The sequence below is a fragment of the Lolium perenne genome, chromosome 3 (assembly GCF_019359855.2).
Source record: "Lolium perenne isolate Kyuss_39 chromosome 3, Kyuss_2.0, whole genome shotgun sequence".
Classification (NCBI taxonomy): domain Eukaryota; kingdom Viridiplantae; phylum Streptophyta; class Magnoliopsida; order Poales; family Poaceae; genus Lolium; species Lolium perenne.
The window spans coordinates 189,839,864-189,856,021 of NC_067246.2; positions in this window are offsets into that span (position 1 = coordinate 189,839,864).

Sequence of the window (16,158 nt, forward strand, 5' to 3'; positions counted from 1 at the left end):
ATATGTGATATGATCAAGAAGAAGAAATGAAGATGGAGTTCTTATGTGGAACTCAATATTAGCCATGCTCTATCTTATGTGAGTATGAGAAGATACAAGGTTGAGTTGGGCAAGTTCAAGATGAGCATCTTGAGTGAATCACATGCTTGAAGCTTGCCGTCCATTTGGTGATAATGGACATGTGAAGATGTGCATCAATGGGGCTTTCCCATCATAGTGTATGGGGGAGTATTTGTGAGTCTTCACGAAGCAACATTGATCAAGTGAGGCATTCCGGCTTGAGTGAAGCTTGAAGAGTTATCATCAAGATCAAGCGGGATGCGCAAGGCAAAGGTATGGACTTGCTAGGTTTTCCTTTTACCGGTCTCAAGGTGGATGTTGGGAGACCGGATTATAGGATAGATAGCCGCACTATTAAGAGGGGCTTTCAGTTAAGTAACTTGATCACATCGTCTTAGGGAGCTCAATCTTTTGCATACTTTGCATATCCTTATTGCTTCTTGGTGTTTCTCTGTGTGTGGTTCTTGAGCTTGTTGCTAGCTTTACAACAAGCCCAAGTTCATCGAAAACGGAATCCGCATGCATCTTCTATTGCGTTTTCGAGTTTGGACGTCTTCACCGTTTCTTGACGGTGGGAGACTCCCTCTCTAAAATCATCTAAAATGTTCTGTGAGGAGTTTCCATATTTCCAGTTTTTGTTGGGGTTCTATTCGTCGTTATCTTTCCAACAAAATTGGTTTCATGTTAATCGGAGTTCGGGAGCAATAGTTATTAAAGAAAAGGTAAAAGAGAAAAAGAAAAAGAAAAGAAAAAAAAGGGGGAGGCGGCCGGTTGCCGCCCGGCCTGCCGGACCGCATGCCGGCCCACCCGGTCGACCGGGCGGCCACCGGCCCACGCGCCGGGCAGCCCAGCTCCACCTCCGGTCCAACCGGACCTTAACCGGGCCGCCACTCTGTCCGGCCCGGGCGCCGGCTTGCTACGGGCCACCCGGCAGCTTCCTGGCCGACCGGGCTCGGCGCCGGCCGGGCCTTAGGCGCCCCGCACGGCCCACCTCCCCGCGCGCCCCCTTGCTCCTCGCCGCCCATGCGCGCGCTCTACCCCGCCCGGTCGGTGGGACAGGCCACCGGCCTCTCCGGCCCAGGCTCCGGTCGGCCGGCCTGCTGGCCGGCCTGGGCACTTTTTTAACTCATTTTTTATCCGATTTTCACCCGGTTTTCTCCCCAACGGTTATTTTCTCCCTAGACTATAAATAGCTCTTCTTCCACCTTGAGCAACTAGTTCTTCCCATTCTCTCACCTCCATTGTTGCTATTTGAAGAACTTGCTCTCCCCCCTTGATTCCTCCAACCATTCTTGCTCATATTTGAGGATTTGAGAGAGGAGATCTAGATCTACACTTCCACCAAACCATTTCTTCTCTAAGTGAGGGAATCTCTTGGGATCTAGATCTTGGAGTCTTTGGTTGACTTTCCCCCTTGTTCTTCCTCTCCAATCTCATCCTAGCATTCGTTGCTTTGGTGGGATTTGAGTGTGAAGGACTTGAACACCTCCGGTGTTCTTGCTTTGCATCATTGCATAGTGTTGAGCTCTCCACCACGATTTGTTCGAGTGAGAGACCGTGAGCTTGTTACTCTTGGAGGGTGACCTCCTAGTTGGCTTGGTTGGTGTCCCGGTGATCTCTTCGTGGAAGATTGTGAAGGGGCCCGGGCTTCTCCTTCGTGGAGCTTGTGAAGTGGTTGTGGATCTTGCCATCTCCGGAGCGGAGGAAAAGCTAACCATAAGGAAAGGGCCATTATCCTTCGTGGGTGTGGTTTGGAGAATAGGGTGAGCCTTCGTGGCGCGGGGAATCCTTCGTGGGACCTCCACTCCTCCAAACGTGACGTACCTTGTTGCAAAGCAAGGGAACACGGGAATACATCCTCGTCTCCGCGTGTCTCGGTTATTTCTATACCCGAGCTCTCTTTCCTTGTGATAGCCATCGTGCTTGAAGTACATATATCTTGCTATCACTTGTGCTACATATATCTTGTGCCTACCTTGCTTAGCTCTAGTTGCTATTGTTACACTTAGTTGAGCTTAGCATATTTAGGGTTTGTGCTTGTAAACTAAATGATAGTTTAATTCCGCATTCTTACAAGACAAATCCGCAAGAGTTTGTAATTGCCTATTCACCCCCCCTCTAGGCGACATCTCGATCTTTCAGATTGCAATAAACATGCTCAAACTTCTGAAAATACTATTTCTTATAAGCATGTTAATTTTTGTTGAATGCATAGACCTTGTGGAATTAATCAAATCAAAGATGAATATTGTATCCATCATAGGAATCAAAAAAGTAGAATGTGGTACAAGGCTCTAAAAAATCTTGGTGAAAAAGTTTGTGACCTCGATCCTTTTATTTGTGAACTTTGCTATGAAGTGGGTCATTTTAATTTTCAATGTTCTGGTCATGATGATAGTATTTCAAATTTAATGAGTACTTCAAGTCTATATTGTGATAACAAGATCTCTTCTAATGAGCATGATGAATTTACTTTATTTTTGGGGTGTGAAGAGTTATCAAGAAAAATTTCTTTGTTAGATATAAGTGATCTTGATATGAATAGTGTGTGATACGTCTCCGACGTATCGATAATTTCTTATGTTCCATGCCACATTATTGATGATATCTACATGTTTTATGCATACTTTATGTCATATTTATGCATTTTCCGGCACTAACCTATTAACGAGATGCCGAAGAGCCAGTTGCTGTTTTCTGTTGTTTTTGGTTTCAGAAATCCTAGTAAGGAAATATTCTCGGAATTGGACGAAATCAACGCCCAGGGGCCTATTTTCACACGAAGCTTCCAGAAGACCGAAGAGGAGACTAAGTGGGGCCACGAGGTGGCCAGACAACAGGGCAGCGCGGCCCAGGTCTTGGCCGCGCGGCCCTATCATCTGGGCCCCTCGTGTGGCCCCCTGACCTGCCCTTCCGCCTACAGATAGTCTTCATCGCGAAACCCCCAGTACCGAGAGCCACGATACGGAAAACCTTCCAGAGACGCCGCCGCCGCCAATCCCATCTCGGGGGATTCAGGAGATCGCCTCCGGCACCCTGCCAGAGAGGGGATTCATCTCCCGGAGGACTCTACACCGCCATGGTCGCCTCCGGAGTGATGAGTGAGTAGTTCACCCCCTGGACTATGGGTCCATAGCAGTAGCTAGATGGTTGTCTTCTCCTTATGTGCTTCATTGTCGGATCTTGTGAGTTGCCTAACATGATCAAGATCATCTATCTGTAATGCTATATGTTGTGTTTGTTGGGATCCGATGGATAGAGAATACTATGTTATGTTGATTATCAATCTATGTGTTGTTTATGATCTTGCATGCTCTCCGTTACTAGTAGATGCTTTGGCCAAGTTGATGCTTGTAACTCCAAGAGGGAATATTTATGCTCGATAGTGGGTTCATGTCTCCGTGAATCTGGGGGAGTGAGAGAAACCTCTAAGGTTATGGATGTGCTGTTGCCACTAGGGATAAAACATTGATGCTATGTCCGAGGATGTAGTTATTGATTACATTACGCACCATACTTAATGCAATTGTCTGTTGTTTGCAACTTAATACTGGAAGGGGTTCGGATGATAACCTGAAGGTGGACTTTTTAGGCATAGATGCATGCTGGATAGCGGTCTATGTACTTTGTCGTAACGCCCAATTAAATCTCACAATACTCATCATATCATGTATGTGCATGGTCATGCCCTCTCTATTTGTCAATTGCCCAACTGTAATTTGTTCACCCAACATGCTATTTATCTTATGGGAGAGACACCACTAGTGAACTGTGGACCCCGGTCCATTCTTTTACATCGAATACAATCTACTGCAATACTTGTTCTACTGTTTTCTGCAAACAATCATCATCCACACTATACATCTAATCCTTTGTTACAGCAAGCCGGTGAGATTGACAACCTCACTGTTTCGTTGGGGCAAAGTTCTTTGGTTGTGTTGTGCAGGTTCCACGTTGGCGCCGGAATCCCTGGTGTTGCGCCGCACTACATCTCGCCGCCATCAACCTTCAACGTGCTTCTTGGCTCCTACTGGTTCGATAAACCTTGGTTTCATACTGAGGGAAAACTTGCCGCTGTACGCATCACACCTTCCTCTTGGGGTTCCCAACGGACGCGTGTTGTACGCGTATCAAGCAGATTTTCTGGCGCCATTGCCGGGGAGATCAAGACACGCTGCAAGGGGAGTCTCCACATCTCAATCTCTTTACTTTGTTTTTGTCTTGCTTTACTTTTATTTACTACTTTGTTTGCTGCACTAAATCAAAACAAAAAAAAAATTAGTTGCTAGTTTTACTTTACTTGCTATCTTGTTTGCTATATCAAAAACACAAAAAAAAATAGTTACTTGCATTTACTTTATCTAGTTTGCTTTATTTACTATTGCTAAAATGAGTAATCCTGAAGTTGAAGTTCGCGCGTTTAAGCAAAAAGGGGGAGAATGTTTAAAAGATGCTTGGTATAGAATTAGTGATGCCCATAATAGGTGCACTAAGAAACACTCCACCACTATCCTACTGAGAAATTTTTATGTTGGTATCTCTAGCTGGAATAGGTATGTTCTTGATTGTCTCGCGGGAGGTAACTTCCTAGGTACTCCTGCCTTAGAAGCTAGTTGCATTATTGAAAGTTTATTTGGAATACCACCTGTTAATGAAGTTAAAATTGAAACCTCTCTTGAAGATGTCATGAAAAAGTTGGAAACCATAGAGCAAAACCTTCCAAGTATTGATATTACTTTGGGAGCATTACTTGATAGCACTGATAAACTTGATAAATCTCTAGGTGGAATTAATGAGAAAATTGCCATTTTGGAATCTTGTGCTATTCATGATAATCAAACCCAAAGGATTAGTGAACTTGAAGAGGCTATGGGAACATTGGGTTCAACCTTTTCAACTATAAAGTTCAGAGAGAAAGCTTATGTGGGTAAGGAGCAAAAGTTCATGTATGTCTCTAAGGGGCCTAAACCAAAAAGCTATTATAGGCCTAAAATTGATAAAGCTCTTGAAACCACTATAGATAAGGGAGCATCTAAGATACCTAATGGGACAAATTGTGAAAATTATGATGCTGATGCTCCATCTTTTGACAATACTTGATACACACTTTCTGCGCCTAGCTGAAAGGCGTTAAAGAAAAGCGCTTATGGGAGACAACCCATGTTTTTACTACAGTACCTTTATTTTATATTTGAGTCTTGGAAGTTGTTTACTACTGTAGCAACCTCTCCTTATCTTAGTTTTGTGCATTGTTGTGCCAAGTAAAGTCGTTGATAGTAAGGTTCATACTAGATTTGGATTACTGCACAGAAACAGATTTCTTTGCTGTCACGAATCTGGGTCTAATTCTCTGTAGGTAACTCAGAAAATTATGCCAATTTACGTGAGTGATCCTCAGATATGTACGCAACTTTCATTCAATTTGAACATTTTCATTTGAGCAAGTCTGGTGCCTCAATAAAACTCGTCTTTATGAACTGTTCTGTTTTGACAGATTCTGCCTTTTATTTCGCATTGCCTGTTTTGCTATGCTTGATGGATTTTTCGATTCCATTGACTTTCAGTAGCTTTGTGCAATGTCCAGAAGTATTAAGAATGATCATGTCACCTCTGAACATGTAAATTTTGATTGTGCACTAACCCTCTAATGAGTTGTTTTGTGTTTGGTGTGGAGGAAGTTTTCAAGGATCAAGAGAGGGAGATGATACAACATGATCAAGGAGAGTGAAAGCTCTAAGCTTGGGGATGCCCCAGTGATTCATCCCTGCATATATCAAGAAGACTCAAGCGTCTAAGCTTGGGGATTCCCAAGGCATCCCCTTCTTCATCGACAACATTATCAGGTTCCTCTAGTGAAACTATATTTTTATTCCATCACATCTTATGTGCTTTGCTTGGAGCGTCGGTTTGTTTTTGTTTTTTTGTTTTGTTTGAATAAAATGGATCCTAGCATTCTTTGTGTGGGAGAGAGACACGCTCCGCTGTTGCATATGGACAAGTATGTCCTTAGGCTTTACTCATAGTATTCATGGCGAAGTTTCTTCTTCGTTAAATTGTTATATGGTTGGAATTGGAAAATGATACATGTAGTAATTGCTATAATGTCTTGGATAATGTGATACTTGGCAATTGTTGTGCTCATGTTTAAGCTCTTGCATCATATACTTTGCACCCATTAATGAAGAAATACATAGAGCATGCTAAAATTTGGTTTGCATAATTGGTCTCTCTAAGGTCTAGATAATTTCTAGTATTGAGTTTGAACAACAAGGAAGACGGTGTAGTGTCTTATAATGTTTACAATATGTCTTTTATGTGACTTTTGCTGCACCGGTTCATCCTTGTGTTTGTTTCAAATAACCTTGCTAGCCTAAACCTTGTATCGAGAGGGAATACTTCTCATGCATCCAAATCCTTGAGCCAACCACTATGCCATTTGTGTCCACCATACCTACCTACTACATGGTATTCCTCCGCCATTCCAAAGTAAATTGCTTGAGTGCTACCTTTAAAAAATTCAAAATTTATCACCTCTGATTTGTGTCAATGTTTTATAGCTCATGAGGAAGTATGTGGTGTTTATCTTTCAATCTTGTTGGGCAACTTTCACCAATGGACTAGTGGCTTCATCCGCTTATCCAATAATCTTGCAAAAAGAGCTGGCAATGGGATTCCCAGTCCCAAATTAATTAACAAAAATAGACACTCCTCCATGGTATGTGATTGTTGGACGGCACCCAAAGGATTCGGTTAGCCATGGCTTGAGAAAGCAAAGGTGGGGAGGAGTGTCATCACAATAAAACTAAAATAAAGAGGCACTCCTTCATGGTATGAGATTGTTGGCAGGCACCCGAGGATTCGGTTAGCCATGGTTTGTGAAAGAAAGGTTGGAAGGAGTGCCACACAAAAATAAAATAAAATGGGAGCCGCTCTTTGAAGGTTTGTCTGGCAAGGGGGTTAGAGTGCCCACTACCATTCGTTGACAACAACAAACACCTCTCAAAACTTTACTTTTATGCTCTCTATATGTTTTCAAAAATCAAAGCTCTAGCACAAATATAGCAATCGATGCTTTCCTCTTTGAAGGACCTTTCTTTTACTTTTATGTTGAGTCAGTTCACCTATTTCTCTCTACCTCAAGAAGCAAACACTTGTGTGAACTGTGCATTGATTCCTACATACTTGCATATTGCACTTGTTATATTACTTTACATCGACAATATCCATGAGATATACATGTTATAAGTTGAAAGCAACCGCTGAAACTTCATCTTCCTTTGTGTTGCTTCAATGCCTCTACTTTGAATTATTGCTTTATGAGTTAACTCTTATGCAAGACTTATTGATGCTTGTCTTGAAGTACCATTCATGAAAAGTCTTTGCTATATGATTCATTTGTTTACTCATGTCATTTACATTGTTTTGATCGCTGCATTCATTACATATGCTTACAATAGTATGATCAAGGTTATGATGGCATGTTACTCCAGAAATTATCTTTGTTATCGTTTACCTGCTCGGGACGAGCAGAAACTAAGCTTGGGGATGCTGATACGTCTCCGACGTATCGATAATTTCTTATGTTCCATGCCACATTATTGATGATATCTACATGTTTTATGCATACTTTATGTCATATTTATGCATTTTCCGGCACTAACCTATTAACGAGATGCCGAAGAGCCAGTTGCTGTTTTCTGCTATTTTTGGTTTTAGAAATCCTAGTAAGGAAATATTCTCGGAATTGGATGAAATCAACGCCCAGGGGCCTATTTTCACACGAAGCTTCCAGAAGACCGAAGAGGAGACGAAGTGGGGCCACGAGGTGGCCAGACAATAGGGTGGCGTGGCCCAGGTCTTGGCCGCGCGGCCCTATCATCTGGGCCCCTCGTGTGGCCCCCTGACCTGCCCTTCCGCCTACATATAGTCTTCATCGCGAAACCCCCAGTACCGAGAGCCACGATACGGAAAACCTTCCAGAGACGCCGCCGCCACCAATCCCATCTCGGGGGATTCAGGAGATCGCCTCCGGCACCCTGCCGGAGAGGGGATTCATCTCCCGGAGGACTCTACACCGCCATGGTCGCCTCCGGAGTGATGAGTGAGTAGTTCACCCCTGGACTATGGGTCCATAGCAGTAGCTAGATGGTTGTCTTCTCCTTATGTGCTTCATTGTCGGATCTTGTGAGCTGCCTAACATGATCAAGATCATCTATCTGTAATGCTATATGTTGTGTTTGTTGGGATCCGATGGATAGAGAATACTATGTTATGTTGATTATCAATCTATGTGTTGTTTATGATCTTGCATGCTCTCCGTTACTAGTAGATGCTTTGGCCAAGTTGATGCTTGTAACTCCAAGAGGGAGTATTTATGCTCGATAGTGGGTTCATGTCTCCGTGAATCTGGGGGAGTGAGAGAAACCTCTAAGGTTATGGATGTGCTGTTGCCACTAGGGATAAAACATTGATGCTATGTCCGAGGATGTAGTTATTGATTACATTACGCACCATACTTAATGCAATTGTCTGTTGTTTGCAACTTAATACTGGAAGGGGTTCGGATGATAACCTGAAGGTGGACTTTTTAGGCATAGATGCATGCTGGATAGCGGTCTATGTACTTTGTCGTAACGCCCAATTAAATCTCACAATACTCATCATATCATGTATGTGCATGGTCATGCCCTCTCTATTTGTCAATTGCCCAACTGTAATTTGTTCACCCAACATGCTATTTATCTTATGGGAGAGACACCACTAGTGAACTGTGGACCCCGGTCCATTCTTTTACATCGAATACAATCTACTGCAATACTTGTTCTACTGTTTTCTGCAAACAATCATCATCCACACTATACATCTAATCCTTTGTTACAGCAAGCCGGTGAGATTGACAACCTCACTGTTTCGTTGGGGCAAAGTTCTTTGGTTGTGTTGTGCAGGTTCCACGTTGGCGCCGGAATCCCTGGTGTTGCGCCGCACTACATCTCGCCGCCATCAACATTCAACGTGCTTCTTGGCTCCTACTGGTTCGATAAACCTTGGTTTCTTACTGAGGGAAAACTTGCCGTTGTACGCATCACACCTTCCTCTTGGGGTTCCCAACGGACGCGTGCTGTACGCGTATCAGTGTGTTGTATGGATGTTATCTCTATTGTGTTAATAATTGCCATGCCAACACCTACATACAAAGTGCTATAAAGGATGGGACTTTACCAAAATATGACAGGACTAATATGTGTTTTGTTCTCATTAATGAAAGAGAGGTATCCTCCCAAGTTTCTTCTATTGTTTCTAATAATAAACCAGGTTATGTGGAGAAGCTTACTTTCAAGCCTCTCCCTCCTGAAGAGGAAAAGAAGAAGAAGGGAACGAAGAAGAAGAAAAGGAGTAAAAGGAGAGAGGAAACGATATCTTCTCCCAAACTTGTTGCTCCTATTACAATTGATACTTATAATTCTGAATTCGATGATTCTGAACTTGATGATGAACCTATGCATGTTAATATTAGTGATCATGATTGGGAAAAGTACACTTCTTTTGATATTGAAGATCTCTGGGACACTAATTCTAAAAATGATGATGTTAATAATTGCCATAGTATTAGTACTATCCATGTTTCTTCCCATGATGATATGGAAAGCTCTAAGCTTGGGGATGAGGTGTTTGAAAATCCTTTTGCTACTGATGATTATATGTTTGATACATCTCCTTCTAGTAACCATGATGGTATGTTTACAGATGAGCACACTTTGGAAGATAACTATTCTATTTCTTATGATGACACTATGCCTCCAATCTTTGACAATTATTATAAAGAATGCTATGACACAGGTTATAATTATCCTTATGAAACTTGTCATAGTTATGATGGGATTGCCAAAAACCATCCCCTTAGTATGCAACTTGTTTACCATATTCAAATTCTTGATAATGATCCTGATCCAATTACTATTAATGAGAAGAGTTTTTCTTATGCCTAAAATAATGATACTTTTATGCATATGAACCATGATAAGAATGTTTTAAGTGATGGTTATATTGTGTATTTCATCAATGATGCTACTGAAAGTTATTATGAGAGAGGGAAACATGGTTATATGCATCTTAATAATATTAAGTTCCCCCTCTTTATGTTGAGAATCTTGAAGTTACTCGTGTTTTATCTTTCTATGCTTGTCACTTTGTTCTTCATTAATTTATTTGTGTACAAGATTCCTATGCATAGGAAACGGGTTAGACTTAAAAGTGTTTCTTATTTGCTTTTGATGCTCTCTTTTGCTTCAACTCTTATTTCTTGCAAGAGCATCATTAAAATTACTGAGCCCATCTTAATGGTTATAAAGAAAGCACTTCTTGGGAGATAACCCATGTTTTTATTTTGCTACTGTTTTGTTGTGTCTTGGAAGTTGTTACTACTGTAGCAACCTCTCCGTATCATGTTTATTTCGTTTTTTTGCCAAGTAAAGTCTTTGATAGAAAGTTGATACTAGATTTGGATTTCTGCGCAGAAACAGATTTTTAGCTGTCACGAATTTGAGATGTTCTCTCTGTAGGATAATCTAAAAATTCTGTAAAACTTAATGACTAATCCTCAGATATGTACGCAACTTTCATTCAATTTGAGCTTCTTCATCTGAGCATGTTAAGTGCCTCGAAAAAATTCGTCTTTACGGACTGTTCTATTTTGACAGATTCTACCTTTTATTTCACATTGCCTCCTTTACTGTGTTTGAGTGGATTTCTTTGCTCCATTAAATTTCAGTAGCCTTGGGTAATATCCAGAAGTGTTGGGAATGATTGTGTCCCTGCTGAACATGTGAATTTTTGATTATGCACTAACCCTCTAATGAGATTGTTTTGAGTTTGGTTTGAAGGAAGTTTTCAAGGATCAAGAGAGGAGGATGATATAATATGATCAAGAAGAGTGAAAAGTCTAAGCTTGGGGATGCCCCCGTGGTTCACCCCTGAATATTTCAAGAAGACTCAAGCATCTAAGCTTGGGGATGCCCAAGTCATCCCCTTCTTCATCAACATTTATCAGGTCACCTCTAGTGAAACCATATTTTTATTCGGTCACATCTTATGTACTTTACTTGGAGCGTCTGTGTGCTTTTATTTTTGTTTGTGTTTGAATAAAATCGGATCCTAACATTGCTTGTGTGGGAGAGAGACACGCTCCGCTTTTTCATATGAACACTGGTGTTCTTTGTTTTACTTTTAATGTTCATGGCGAAAGTTGAAAGCTACTGCATTTATTTCTATTTGGTTGGAAACAGAAAATGCTTCATGTGGTAATTGGTATATTGTTTTGAATAAATTGATACTTGGAAATTGTTTTGAGCTCTCAAGTAGATCATGTTTAAGCTCTTGCATCATGTAGTTTAAACCTATTAGTGGAGAACTACCGTAGAGCTTGTTGAAATTTGGTTTGCATGATTGGTCTCTCTAAGGTCTAGATATTTTCTGGTAAAAGTGTTTGAGCAACAAGGAAGACAGTGTAGAGTCTTATAATGCTTGCAATATGTTCTTATGTAAGTTTTGCTGTACCGGTTCATACTTGTGTTTGCTTCAAACAACCTTGCTAGCCAAAGCCTTGTACTGAGAGGGAATGCTTCTCGTGCATCCAAAACCTTGAGCCAAAACCTATGCCATTTGTGTCCACCATAACTACCTACTATGTGGTATTTTTCTGCCATTCCAAGTAAATACTTCATGTGCTACCTTTAAACAATTCAAAAGTTATTATCTCTTATTTGTGTCAATGTTTTATAGCTCATGAGGAAGTATGTGGTGTTTTATCTTTCAATCTTGTTGGGCAGACTTTCACCAATGGACTAGTGGCTTCATCCGCTTATCCAATAATTTTGCAAAAAGAGCTGGCAACGGGGTTCCCAGCCCCAATTAATTAACTTTCATTAATAATTCTCTTCACATGTTTTGCCTTGATTTATCAGTAAGCAACTTAATTTTGCAAATAGACACTCCTCCATGGTATGTGAAATGTTGGAAGGCACCCGAGGATTCGGTTAGCCATGGCTTGTTAAAGCAAAAGGTTGGGAGGAGTGTCATTTATAAATAAAACTAAAGTACATGTGTAAACAAAAGAGAAGAGGGATGATCTACCTTGCTGGTAGAGATAACGTCCTTCATGGGAGCCGCTCTTTGAATGTCTGTTTGACAAGGGGGTTAGAGTGCCCACTACCATTCGTTAACAACAACAAACACCTCTCAAAACTTTATTTTTATGCTCTCTTTATGATTTCAAAACTTGAAAAGCTCTAGCACATGATTTAATCCCTGCTTCCCTCTGCGAAGGGCCTTTCTTTTACTTTATGTCGAGTCAGTTTACCTACTTCCTTCTATCTTAGAAGCAAACACTTGTGTCAAATGTGTGCATTGATTCTTACATACTTGCTTATTTGCACTCATCATATTACTTTGTGTTGACAATTATCCATGAGATATACATGTTGAAAGTTGAAAGCAATTGCTGAAACTTAAATCTTCCTTTGTGTTGCTTCAAAACCTTATATTAAGAATCTATTGCTTTATGAGTTAACTCTTATGCAAGACTTTTTGATGCTTGTCTTGAAAGTACTATTCATGAAAAGTTTTTGCTATATGATTCAGTTGTTTAGTCATTATCTTTTTGTTAGCAAACTATAGACCATTGCTTTGAGTCACTTCATTCATCTCATATGCTTTACAATAGTATTGATCAAAATTATGTTGGTAGCATGTCACTTCAGAAATTATTCTTTTTATCGTTTACCTACTCGACGGCGAGTAGGAACTAAGCTTGGGGATGCTTGATACGTCTCCAACGTATCTATAATTTCTGATGTTCCATGCTTATATTATACCAATTGCTACATGTTTTATATACACTTTATATCATTTTTATGCATTCTTCGGGACTAACCTATTAACAAGATGTCGAAGTGCCAGTTCCTGTTTTCTGCTGTTTTTGGTTTCAGAAATTCTACACAGGAAATATTCTCGGAATTGGACCCCACGAAGACAGAAGTCAATATTTTGCCGAGACGGACCCAGAGAGCCAGAGAAGGGCCAGAGGGGGGCCAAGGGCCCCCCAAACCATACCATAGTGCGGGCCCACCCCTGGCCGCGCCACCAGGTGGGGAGGGTACCCTGGGGCCCCTCCGAGGCCGCCCTTCCGCCTATATATTCTCCCAGATGCGAAAACCATAAGGATATCAGTCATATTCCACGAAGAGTTCCGCAGCGCCGCCGCCATCGACGACAAGTTTCGGGGGACAGAATCTGTGTTCCGGCACGCCGCCGGGACGGGGAAGTGCCCCCGGAATCCATCTCCATCGACTCCATCGCCATCTTCATCGCCGTTGCTGTCTCCCATGATGAGGAGGGAGTAGTTCTCCCCCGAGGCTGAGGGCTCTACCGGTAGCTATGTGGTTCATCTCTCTCTCCCATGGTGTGATCTTTATGTGATCATGAGCTTTGTAATCTAGTTGAATATGTAGATGTTGCTCTTGCCTATTATGCACTCTAGAGGTTACTTTAATATGAACTCCGGAGTTACTCTCCACGGTGTGATAGTGACAGTGTGCGCATCGTGTGTGATTCCTTTATGAAGTTGTGGAGCTTGTTTACTCCAGCTTGAGGTGTGCTTTTGCAGCCCTACACAATGAATGATGTTTTATATCCAACAAGAGAGTGTTTGAGAGTAGTATTTATTTATTCAGTTATGTGATCATTGTTGAGAGTGTCCACTAGTGAAAGTATGATCCCTAGGCCTTGTTTCTAAGCATTGAAACACCGTTTCCAACAAGTTCTGCTACATGTTCGCTTGCTGCCATTTTTATTTCAGATTGCAATTACTACTTATAATCATCCATATTACGTGTATTTCACTATCTCTTCACCGAACTAGTGCACCTATACATCTGACAAGTGTATTAGGTGTGTTGGGGACACAAGAGACTTCTTGTATCTTAATTGCAGGGTTGCTTGAGAGGGATATCTTTGACCTCTACCTCCCCGAGTTCGATAAACCTTAGGTGATTCACTTAAGGGAAACTTGCTGCTATTCTACAAACCTCTGCTCTTGGAGGCCCAACACTGTCTACAGCAATAGAAGCGTGCGTAGACATCAGGGGTCGCCTCTCTTACTTTGGCAACATGCAAAGCTCGCTTCCCCACCATGGATTTTGCAGATATCGCACGCGGATTCCCGAAGGGTGCCAACGTCAAACTTGGCCTCGTGGAAACCCAAGGGTATGATAGGTTGTTAGCCGAACCAGTGAATCACTCGTTTTGGTATAACAAGTATGATATCCCTGAAGGTTTCTCCGACGCGGAGGTCGAAGAGGAAGACGAGGACCTCGAAGAAGGCTCCGGATCCAGCGCCGATCAATCCAGCGAAGATTCTAGGGATGCCTCCGGCGGTGCTTCCGCGTACGTGGCCTCGGAAGATGAAGATCATGTCTCCGAGTAGATCGTGAGAAACAATGAAAAAGCATCATTTTGGCCCCAGAGTGGGTTTGTAATAAGACTTAAATATTTTTAAGTAGCTAGGGATGAAACAATTGCATGTGGGCGGAAACTTATCCTGCGATCCATTAAACTTATGAATGCATGTTTCGTTTGTTAAAAAAGCAAGTGCTAGTGTCCAAATTTTCCGGCTTGCTCATTTGATCTTCCCCGAGCCAGAAGACCTTTAGCCGGAAACGCTCGCCTGCGGCGACGAAGCCCAATGGCAATCAGTCAATAACCGTGGAAACAAGCCCCCAGCCAAGGTGCCGGAAGTCGCTACCAGAAATCCATGAGTTCGCAACAGAAGATTTTTCCACCAGAAAACTTAAGCTCACATCCTAAAGGACGATTTTGAAAATCACAACTTTCATACACGCCTAGGCGGAAATATCCAGCTCTGCGGTTTTAGTCGGAAAACATACACGATCTAAAAATGAACAAGTAAAGGAGGTAAAAGACTCAAAGAGTGAACCATATGCTTTATTTCATTGATCATGTATAACTATTACAGAGTATGAAATTTGGAAAAATTGCTAAGTGTGGAAAGGACGTAGCTGTGCAATGTTCCATGGACATTTTGTTTCATCATATATGTCATCCGGATCCTCTCGCTTGCGTTTCCGGGACCAATTAGCAGGTTGATGTCTACTTCCCCCTCCTTTTCCTGTAGACAGTGTTGGGCCTCCAAGAGCAGAGGTTTGTAGAACAGCAGCAAGTTTTCCCTTAAGTGGATCACCCAAGGTTTATCGAACTCAGGGAGGAAGAGGTCAAAGATATCCCTCTCATGCAACCCTGCAACCACAAAGCAAGAAGTCTCTTGTGTCCCCAACACACCTAATAGGTGCACTAGTTCGGCGAAGAGATAGTGAAATACAGGTGGTATGAATAAGTATGAGCAGTAGCAACGGTGCCAGAAAATAGCTTGCTGGCGTGTAGTTGATGGTGGTAGTATTGCAGCAGTAGTAACGTAGTAAAACAGTAAACAAGCAGCGATAGCAGTATTTAGGAACAAGGCCTAGGGATTACACTTTCACTAGTGGACACTCTCAACATTGATCACATAACAGAATAGATAAATGCATACTCTACACTCTTGTTGGATGATGAACACATTGCGTAGGATTACACGAACCCTCAATGCCGGAGTTAACAAGCTCCACAATAATGCTCATATTTTAGTAACCTTTAGTGTAAGATAGATCAAAAGACTAAACCAAGTACTAGCATAGCATGCACACTGTCACCTTCATGCATATGTAGGAGGAATAGATCACATCAATATTATCATAGCAATAGTTAACTTCGCAATCTACAAGAGATCATGATCATAGCATAAACCAAGTACTAACACGGTGCACACACTGTCACCTTTACACACGTGCAGGAGGAATAAAACTACTTTAATAACATTGCTAGAGTAGCACATAGATAGTAGTGATACAAAACTCATATGAATCTCAATCATGTAAAGCAGCTCATGAGATTATTGTATTGAGGTACATGGGAGAGAGATGAACCACATAGCTACAGCGGAGCCCTCAGCCTCGGGGGTGGATTACTCCCTCCTCATCATGGAGGCAG